The sequence below is a fragment of the Muntiacus reevesi genome, chromosome 4 (assembly GCF_963930625.1).
Source record: "Muntiacus reevesi chromosome 4, mMunRee1.1, whole genome shotgun sequence".
NCBI lineage: Eukaryota > Metazoa > Chordata > Mammalia > Artiodactyla > Cervidae > Muntiacus > Muntiacus reevesi.
In genome coordinates, this window is record NC_089252.1 from 4,411,569 (window position 1) to 4,422,054 (window position 10,486).

Genomic DNA, 10,486 nt, shown 5'->3' on the forward strand with positions numbered 1-10,486 from the left:
AAGGACTTCTGTCCTCCCAACTCCTATTCCTGACGTCAGAGTCAGCTGTCATCAGCCGGTTTATCAGACTTCCGACCGGTGCTCCAGGGGTGTGTCTGCCCCGGCCCTTCAGCCCCCTGTCTTAGCAGGGAAAGTGCCACTCTTCCCCCATTTCGCTGGGAACTGCCCCCTCCTGCCGCTCCTTGCTGCTCCGTCTCACAGCCCTAAGAGAACGCCCTTGGCAAGAATGCCCAGGGCAAGAACAGAAGACATGCAGGCACCCACTGGGTGTGTGATTGCTAAGTGAGAAAGGTGCCCCCGACCCCACTGGGACCGTTCTGACTCATTCACTCCTCTCCCTCCACCTTTGCTGCCAAAGCTTGAAAGAAATCTCTGGTCTAGGGCAGAGTCCAGAGTCCACTTACTAGGCGTCACATTGAAAACACGTCTTTAGAAACTGCAGGACCATTTTCAGTGGCTCTGGAGGCCTTCCCTGGAGGCTCTTGCCCCCCTTCTCAGCAGGAGCGTGCTCTCTCCCTCGAATTCCTGAAGACTACAGGCCTCTGGACCTGGTTTCCCAGAGGCGATGATGAGATGAACCCCCATCCCCTCTCACCTGTTTCTCTTCTGAGCAGGGCACCCCTGTGGGTGTTCTAGAGCTATCTGCCTAGCTGAAGGGGACCTGACTGGCTCGATCCTCACCTTCTTTCCAACCACGTCTTCTAGGCACTGCACTCCATTTCGGAGCCTGGAAAGAGCAGGCAAGGCTCCGTCATTTCATTCCGCTTCACATCAGTCATCACACCACTTCCCCAAGTCGGAGGCAGAGTATCATCCCCAAGCCTCTTTTCTCCAGACTCTCAGCACTTCAAACCCACTACTTTCCTTCTGCCTAATCACTTTTCCTTTCATCCTATCCAGCTTCTGACTGGCCTTTGAAGGCAAGGAGATGAAACTGGAGAGGTCTAACCAGGAATCGTGTCCCTATGAGAAGGCTACAAAATGAATGAGTGCTTTTAATCTGCGCTTTGACTTACTGTTAAAAGCTTCCTGCTTAACCTCTTCTCCTGCCACATCTTTAATTTTCCTCTTTCCTCTGAAAGTATTTGGCTGAACCCTCTGCAAACCGGGGGATTCCCAGGTGGCTCAGTGGTAAAGGGTCCACCTGCCAATGCAGGAGATGCAGGGGACGTGGCTTCAATCCCTGGGTTGGGCAGGTCTCTTGGAGGAGGAAATGGCCACCCACTCCAGTATTCTTGCCTGAAACACAAGTAGCCTGGTGGGCTACTGTCCATGGGGTGGGTAACAAAGAGTTGGACATGGCTGAGCAACTGAACACGCACCTTTGCAAGCTGGGGTCCCAGACCCTGTGGTTTCTCTGCTGTGCAGAAGCCAGGGTTGACCTGGGGGCTGCCCAGTGAGGAGCGGCCGGGTCCCCTGGGGGGCAGCACCCCCACCCCCAAGCACAGCTTCACAGAATCAGGGCGTCCATAGCAGCGGGGGAGCTGAGGGGCCTCCGATCCCTTTTTCTTGCCGGGCGTCCTGCTCCAAGGGTGTTAACATTGAGGGCTTTAAGTTCTAAGAAGGCAAACTATGAAGCTTTTATAAGCAGTTCTGATTTATTGCGTTTCTTTCACGCATGTTTTGTGGAGTTCTGTGTGCCTGGGGCCTCGCCTCGTAGCCACACGGTTTCCTGCAAAGGGGTGGATTTCTCCAGCAACGCTCGGGACAGAAAGAGGCGCGGAGCAGGCAGGCACCTGTAGCTTGCACGTGACGGGTCACGTCAGGGCACGTCAGGGCGTTTTTCACTTGTGGTAAAGACAATAGATATGAATAATTGACCATTTTCCGGTGTATAGTTCGGGGGCTTTATGCATCCTGACGGGGCTGTATGACCATGTCATGATCCATTTCCGATCTGTGTGTCTGCACACCGAGACCAGAGCCGGCTCAGGGGCTGCCGGGCCGCTGGGCCCCTGGCCGGGGTGGGGGTGCCCACTACACGGCGGTGCTCTGGGGCCCTCCCGATCAGCCACCCCAGAGCAGGCTCCCGCGCAGTGCCAGGGCTCTGTGAACCCGGGTCTGTTTAATTCTCACCACAACGCTGAGGCTGGAATGAGCTCGTGTTAGAGAAGAGAAAGCAACATGTGAGGTCAGATCTGATTTCTGCCCAAGGCAGAACACCCTGGTCTCTTGACCTTCAGCTCCCCTGGACCAAGATTAAAAATGCTCCATCAGAATTCACCTACACGTCCTGTGTGGGGCCGACGGTGGCCACGATGCCAGGACTTCAGAGAGCTGCGGGCGCCCCTGAGATGGGCCGCGAGTCAATGCTTCTCCCAGGGGCCTCTCCTGCAGGGGGCCTTCTCTCTGCAGCTCTGGGATCTTTGGGGTGCATAGGATGCTAGGGGGACTGCTGATGAACCCAAACTCCAAGGAGGTCTAGGATGCAGGTTGGGTGACCGTGAGGCTGTGCTGGGAGGGTGGGTCTGGCCAAGAGTGAAGACACTGAAGCAGGCCGTCCGTGGCTGGGGTCTGTGTCTGCAGGAGGCAGGACCGTGTCTGACCCCGCCGAATCACGCCCCTTTCATCCTGTTTGCTCTGTCAAGTTCTCTGCACCTCAGTCCCAGCAGCACAGGTTCTTAGGAAGGATCCGTCACAGGAGGACAGTGCTGCCGCTGTCTCAGCGCTAACTGCAAGTCTGTTCAGTGAACACCTCACGGGGCCTACGCCATTTAATCCTCTCAATTCTAACAGGGAGGGATGACTAATGCGCACGTAACGCAGAGCTGCAGCCCAGGGCGGAGAAAGGCCAAGAGCTTGTCTGGACTCACGCGGGTCATACACGCTGTGGCTGGTGCCTGGGCCCCGCGTTGTTCAGCTCCAAAGCTCTCGAACTGAGCAGCAATCGTTCACGACGGGGTTCGGCCTTCTCATCGGAAAATGGAGGGATCACGGGCCTGACTGTGACAGGCAGGGGTGAGGCCTGGGGATACCCCTGGAGGGCTGCCTGCTCTCTCAGAGTTAGGGTGCCGGAGGGAACCCAGGGGAGTGGTCGCTGCAGTGTCAGAGCCCGAGTCCTCTCCCGCGGAGGCTGGGTTCTCAGGCCTCCTCGTGCTGTTTGCAGGCCGAGGTTCTCGTGTTGCCACCGCCACAGCCCCTCTCAACAGCAGCTCCAGTAGCCTCTGGCCCTGCCACCTGGTCGGGATGGGATCATGAAGGACAGGACTCAGTTAGGTGTCCGGATCTGGGTGCAAGGTCAGGAAGACGGAACTGCGGCCTGGGAGCTCAGAGTGCAGGATGGAGCACACAGACCGGGACAGAGCACACGGCCCCACGCAGAGCACACGGCCCGGGACAGAGCACAGAGCCCCGGACAGAGCACGCGGCCCCGGACAGGGCACACAGCCCCACGCAGAGCACACGGCCCCACGCAGGGCACACGGCCCCACACAGAGCACACGGCCCCATACAGGGCGCACGGCCCCACACAGGGCGCACGGCCCTGCGCAGAGCACACGGCTCCATGCAGAGCACACGGCCCCATGCAGAGCACACGGCCCGGGACAGAGCACAGAGCCCCGGACAGAGCACGCGGCCCCGGACAGGGCACACAGCCCCACGCAGAGCACACGGCCCCACGCAGAGCACATGGCCCCATGCAGAGCACACGGACCCGCGCAAGCTCACGGCCCCGCACAGAGGACACGGCCCCGGACAGAGCACTCGGCCGCGCACAGAGCACATGGCCCCTTATGAATCACCTTCCTGCCAGCCGCCATCGGGGAGAGACACTTTGACAGATCCTTACATGACAACGACAAGCGGCAGAACAGTTGGTATATTACACCCCAGTTGCTTTTCACTTAAGAAAAATTGAACTGTAATTGGCACAGAACAGTGGGCACGTTAGGGTATACCACGTGTTGATTCGATGCTTGTCTGTACTGGGTTACGGTCGCCACCATAGTGCTAGCTAACACTTCCATCATGTTACATAGTTAGCATTTCTTTTTTCATGGTGGGAACAATTAATATCTAATCTCTTACCAAGCAAATTCTGCTAAAGAAAAAAAAGCACCTCTACGTACATGTGGGTACATATGTATATTTGAATATATATATGTGTGTGTGTATACAAATGTATCTATCTAAAACTCTGAAAATATACACACAAAACTATGGCTTGTGATGATCTCCAATAGAGTGTAGGAAGGATAGATACTCACTTCTTCGGACTTCTCTGGTGGTCCAGCAGCTGAGACCCCCAAACTCCCAATATCTATACATATCTATACATATATACATATTAACTTGTTGGGCTTCCCTGACGGCTCAGTGGTAAAGAATCCACCTGCTAATGCAGAAGACATAGGAGATGCGGGTTCTATCCCTGAATCGGGAAGATCCCCTGGAGAAGGAAATGGCTACCCACTCCAATATTCTTGCCTGGGAGATCCCTTGGACAGAGGAGCCTGACAGGGCTCACGAAGGGGTCCATGGGGTCACAAAGACTCAGACATGACTTAATATGCATGCATTCACTTCTTAAATTATACCCTTCTGCACTATTTCTGACTTCGGGATAATAATCATTTTTGATAGTTAAAAATTAATAACATATATGTCAAGGTTTTCAACATTTTCTAAGAGCCAGTTTTCAAAGTTTCCCAGGGAATCTTATTTTGAACTGTTACATTTAATAAGATTACAGGCCAAGGCCTTGGAAAAAAATACAAGTCTATAAAAATCAAGGTTATTTTTGCTCCTATCCCTAGTACAGAATAGTTCTGTGAGTTAGTACGCAAAGCAGTTCTGTTCTCACACTCAAAATATGAGCTCCCTGTCTTTGAATAACATGGGGGGGGGGTGTGGATATGTGTTTTCATGCAAGGGGTTTGATTTCATGCTTTCTGAAACTTAGCATTTATATTTATAAATACGATCCCACATAAACACAGCATCTATGCTGGGCTAGGTTTGTAGTTTGAGAGAAAACTGCATCATTTGAAAGGCTCATTCTTTGAACGCTTTAAAATTCAAGTCATTGTATATACTCAAATATTTTGACTGGATGAAATTTGACTTTACTTCTGATATTGCCTTTTAAAAAAATTGCTCTGTGGTTTTCTGAAGTAATTAACCTGTTTTATTTTGTGGGGACAAGTAGACTACACACCTAAATAGGTTGTTATTTGTTATTTAGTTGCTCAGTCAAGTCTGACTCCACGTCCCCATGGACAGTAGCCCACCAGCCTCTTCTGTCCATGGGATTCTTCAGGCAATAATACTGGAGTGGGTGGCCATTTCCTTCTCTATGTGATCTTCCTGACCCAGGGATCGAACCCACGTCTCCAGCACTGGTAGGCAGATTCTTTACCACTGAGCCACCAGGGAAGTCCCATAACTAAATATAAGTAGAGGTAAATGATGCACCTTTAAAACCCATCTCTCTCTACAAAGATGGGATGAGTTTCCGATTGCTGCTACAACATAATCGATCAAGGACACTGGTGTCATGAAGCCTTTCCTTAAAATTTTCAAGACACAGGGAGAAAAAAAATCAGGGCAGACAAAGAAATCAGGCTTGTAAAACTTTGAAGGTAATTCACCAAAAGAATCTTTGGGGCCTTTGATATATTATTTTGCTTTGGCTCCATGATGATTTTCCTGCTTAAAGATTCTCAAGAAACTATATTTACTTCCGAACACAGAGGCTGTACCATGGTGATCTCTGGAAGGCTCTGGACCGAGGAAGTGATGACTCAGCGCATCTGCGGGGGTCCAGGGTTAGCTGGTGAGCAGGATCTGCTGGAAACAGCACCAGACATCTGTGTCTTGGCCACGCCTTTTTCTTGGATCCGTCTCTGTGACTCTGTTTTTCAAAGCTTCCTAGAACTGGAAACTTCCCGCAGGGTGACCCTTTGGGGAGGGGCTCACGGAGGACAGGAAGCGTCCCATGGTGACTTGGAAAGTTCATGGTGTGGTGGGTGAAGAGGCCAGCAGTGCAACGAGTTTCTGATTGCTGCTACAATATACTTGATCAAGGACACCGGGGTCGTGAAGCTTTTCCTTAAAATTTTCAAGACACAGGCTGGCTAGCAAGGGCCTCAGAAGACAGCTGTTCCTGCTGCTACTTCTCAGGGTCCACGTGGGCTTGAAGCAAATTCTGACGCGCATTTTCCTGGGGCCGCGGAGGCCTGAGCCCCCTGATGAAGTCGTCAGTGCAGCCGTCTCCTCCCCAGCTTGACGAAGGCTCCTCTTCAGCTGAGTCTGAAGATTCACATGGGAGGCCCCTTTTCAACTAATAAGCCGCCAGAAGGCTGAGGCGCCTGCTCCAAGGAAATAGCTGGAATGTGTTAGGTTTGGAGAAAGAAAGTATTATCTTAACCATTCGTTTGTCCATAGGACCATGTCCAACCACCCATCATCTCTATCTGTCTATCATCTGTCTATTTATCTATCATACTTACAATAGTATTTCCTTAAAAATATTAATAGCTTGTGCGGAGGTTGAAAGTGTTGGGTGAATGGTGCTATTGCAGGGAAAGGAAATTCACAGAGGCGCTGAGAGTGTAAGTGACAGATCAGCAGCGAACGGACCCTCTCCGGGCCAGGTGCCAAGTGCTCCTACACGCGCTGGCGGAGCCTTTGAGCCAACGTGCTTGCGGAGCACTCGGTGTTCCTGAGAGGAGGGGCCGGGAAGGTCAGGGGGCGGGAATGAGGTCCTCCCTGACCCCCTCCCCAGCTCGGAAGTTTCCTTTTAAAATGCAGACCCTGCTCCTTGTAGAAGTGCAGGAACGAATCACACTTCCTTTCAGTTTCCCACCTCACTCCCCTGCTGCCCAGCTGAAGAGCATGGCCCAGCCCCTCTGTCTTTGTAAGAAATGGGCTCATTTCTCCAGCCCAAGGAAGCATCATCTGAAAGGTGTGGGGCGGGAGTGGCGGTGAGTGAAGCACATTAGGACAAGATGCAATTACACCCTCCCAATGGCATCACGACCTTGCAAACTGTGGGGTTCTTGGGAAAATGCTCGTGTTCCTATACTTGGTTTTGACTCTGGCTCTTCACTGAGGCTGAACTTGGGTGCCTGTGTGCGTGTGTGTGCGCCTGTGTGTGTGTGCACACGTGTGTGTGCGTGCATGTGCGTGTGTGTGTATGTGTGCATGTGTGTGTGTGTGTGTGTGTGTGTGTGCTGGCACCAGCTTAATGTCTGGGAGGGAAGGATGAGGAGACTAGAGGGGCCCCTGTGGGTGCCATGGCAGCCTGCCTGATCTGACATCCCTGGGCGCATTCTGAAGGCAAACTCAGCAGGGGGCCAGGTACCCACCCCCCCCACCCCCCCCACCCCCCGCCCTGGGCTGAGGACTGGCTCTGCGAGCTGGGGGAGAAGGGGTGTGACGGTCCTCGCCTGCCTGGTTTCTCTTCCCTCTGGGCCTGTGGAGGGGATGCCACCTTGTGCTGTTAAAAACCTCCTACTCTGACCGTGTCATTCTCTTGAGCTGTTCTAAATCCTTCAGGATAATCTTCCTCGATGTCTCAGGTGGTGGTATGGAGAAGGGGCGCTGGGCAGAGAGGCAGGTGAGTGGGCAAGCTTTGCCCTCTGCTTTGCCTGGGAGGGGAGTGTGGGTGCCCCCAAATCCAGGAGGGGAGTTCTGGGGAGACAGGCAGGGGCGCTGTAGAAGGAATAACTGGGGGCACCCCCAGAGGAATAGCTGAACTTCATACCAGTGGAAACACTCGAGTCCTTTCTGGTTCTAACAAAGGACCCTAGAGCCTCCCTTGTAGCTCAGACGGTAAAGAATCAGCCTGCAATGCAGGAGACCTGGGTTCCATCCCTGATTTGGGAAGATCCCCTGGAGGAGGGCATGGCAACCCACTCCAGTGTTCTTCCTGGAAAATGCCATGGACAGAGGAGCCTGGTGGGCTACAGTCCATGGTGTCATAAAGAGCTGGACACGACCAAGTGACTAACAATTTCACTTTTCAAGAAGAGACCCCAGTAAGTCAATTAGCGACTGTAAATAACTTATAATTGCTGAGCAAATCGCTGACATGGCCGGCAAAGTAGTCTATTTGAAATTATGGGGAGGGAAAGACATGTCCACGCACAGTTGACAGAACAATCATGAAGGAACTGCTGCCAAACGGAGCTAGTTTCTGGACATGGTGACAAGCTTGATGGACCAAGAAAGGGCAGCGAACTAGAGTATCTTTCTTCTTTGAGCATTTGGAGCCTCTCCATAAAACCAGTGCATTTTATACCCATGGATTACAGTTCTATTGGCTTCTGTTTTTTTTTTTTCCCAGTGAAATCGTACACCAAACAGTCGTTAATACCTCCATGTCAAGTCAGGAGGAAGTATTGATCCAGAGGAGGCACTTTTCTCAATTGCTCCAAGGTTTGGAAATTGAAATTGACATTAAGGTTTCTGAGTCCTTGGAGGAAATAAAGGGGAATCAATAAGAGAAGACTGGGTGAGGCCTAAAAAAAGAAAAGTGTTTTAGAAAAACTAAAACAGTAAATGAAAAACGGTGATGACAGACATCTGAGCAGGCAAAGAGGAGCGTGCCTTAGAGGAAGACCATGAAGACCAAAGCCCTTCCTGGGTGCCTACTGTGGCCTGACCCATTCTTAAGGAGGGTAGCCAAGTCTCTACCAGGCACACAGGGGTGCTTTGCACGCATGTCAGGTCTACCCAGAAGGTTTCCTGACCGAGATCCCTAAGTCACAGGTAGAACCCAGCACTGCCAAGGTGCTTCCTCCACCCTCAAACAGAGGATGCCTGACCCTGTTACGGCAAAACTCTGGGGTGAGGGAAGTAGACCGGGATTCTCCCTGGGCCTTGAGGGAATTCTGCTGTTCATGCAGGTTTCTAGAGCAGATGGCCCGCGAGCCATGAGATGGAAGAGGCCCTCCCCACACGGTTCCGTTGGGCCTCCTGACTCCTTGCTGGCTCAACTAATTCCCATTCAGCCATCTTCCTAAATCTCGCTAACAATCTCATCATTTTTCTGCTTTAAAATATGCATTGCCTCTAGAAAAAGTTCAAGTGCTGGCTGGGGTAACATGGGTTATCGTGGGCTGCTGGAGCTGGTCTGCACTGAACTGAATCATGCAAGCTCTGCATTAAGTCATGCTATCAAAAAAAAAAAACAAACTTTATTTCTTGGAGCAGTTTTAGGTTCACAGCAAAACTGAGCAGAAAGGACAGAGCGTTCCCACAAAAGCACAGTCTCTGCCACTATCAACATCCCCCCACCATCCTCGTAACCAAAGTCCACAGTTCACACTGGTGTCTACTTTATGGGCTTTGATGAATGCACAAAGACACACATCCACTATTACAGCATCACACGGGGGAATTTCACTGCCCTAGAAATCCTCTGTGGAGAGCTGAAGAACAAATCTCTACTTGTTCACGAAGGAAGAAGGGGAACTTGTGGGGGGAACATGGGCAAGAGCCATAAGTTTGATGGGTGGATTGGGGTCAGGGCTGGGCTGGAAGATGGTCAAAGAATAAAAAGATGGACTGGGGTTCCTCATCCTTGAAAGGAGAATCAGACACCACGGGGGACTTTCAGTCTGGTGAGTGACTGGATGGGATGATCGGATGTGGATTAAAGGGCGGGATTTGTATGTGTTTCCTTCACTTTTATATTCCTGGCTCCTGGCACTTAAGTGAAAGTGTTAGTTGCTCAGTCATGTCTGACTCTTCATGACCCCACGGGTTGTAGCATTCCAGGCTCCACTGTTCATGGGATTTCCTAGGCAAGAATACTGGAGTGGGTAGCCATGCCCTCCTCTGGGAGATCTTCCCCAACCAGGGATTGAACCTGGGTCTCCTGCATTGCATTATCCACCACGGAAGCCCTCTGGCACATAACAGGTGCTCAATAAACATCTTGGCTGAATGAGCTAGACAAACTACAGAAGAGAGAGCTTCGCTGAGCGTGAAGGGTTTCCCTGCCTGGACATCACCAGCTCTGGCTCTCATCGTGGGACCCTGCCTCTGGAGGCGGTCATATTTGAAGGAGGGCGTGATTCAACACCCATCTCCTGAGTGCTGGAAGGGCAGGGTGTCCTGCAATGACTAAACGGTTTCTTAAATATTACCTGACCCGGGGAAGCTGCAGGTGCACACTTAGCTATAAACAGAGTGAGGCAATGCCCTCAGAAGAAGGAATATTGGCAAGCTCACAGCAGTGCTTTTCCAAGCTGGCCGAGCCCAAGACTCTCCAAGACAGCAAACGTTCAGGCTCCATCCCAAACCTCTAAGTCAGACACTCTAAGGGCGACACCGGAACCCTCCCCTGACTTCTTTTAAAAGCTTCCCTGTGTGATTCTGATGATCAACTAGGTTGGTGTGCCAAATGTTGGTGCAAAAAACCAACCCAGTGTGATGCCTTTACAAACTGAGTGGTCTTTCAGAGTGGTCTCACTGCAGTCCTTTGTGGAGGCTGAGGGCCAGCCTTATGCCAGCGAGCTGAGGCAGGGTCAGTTCG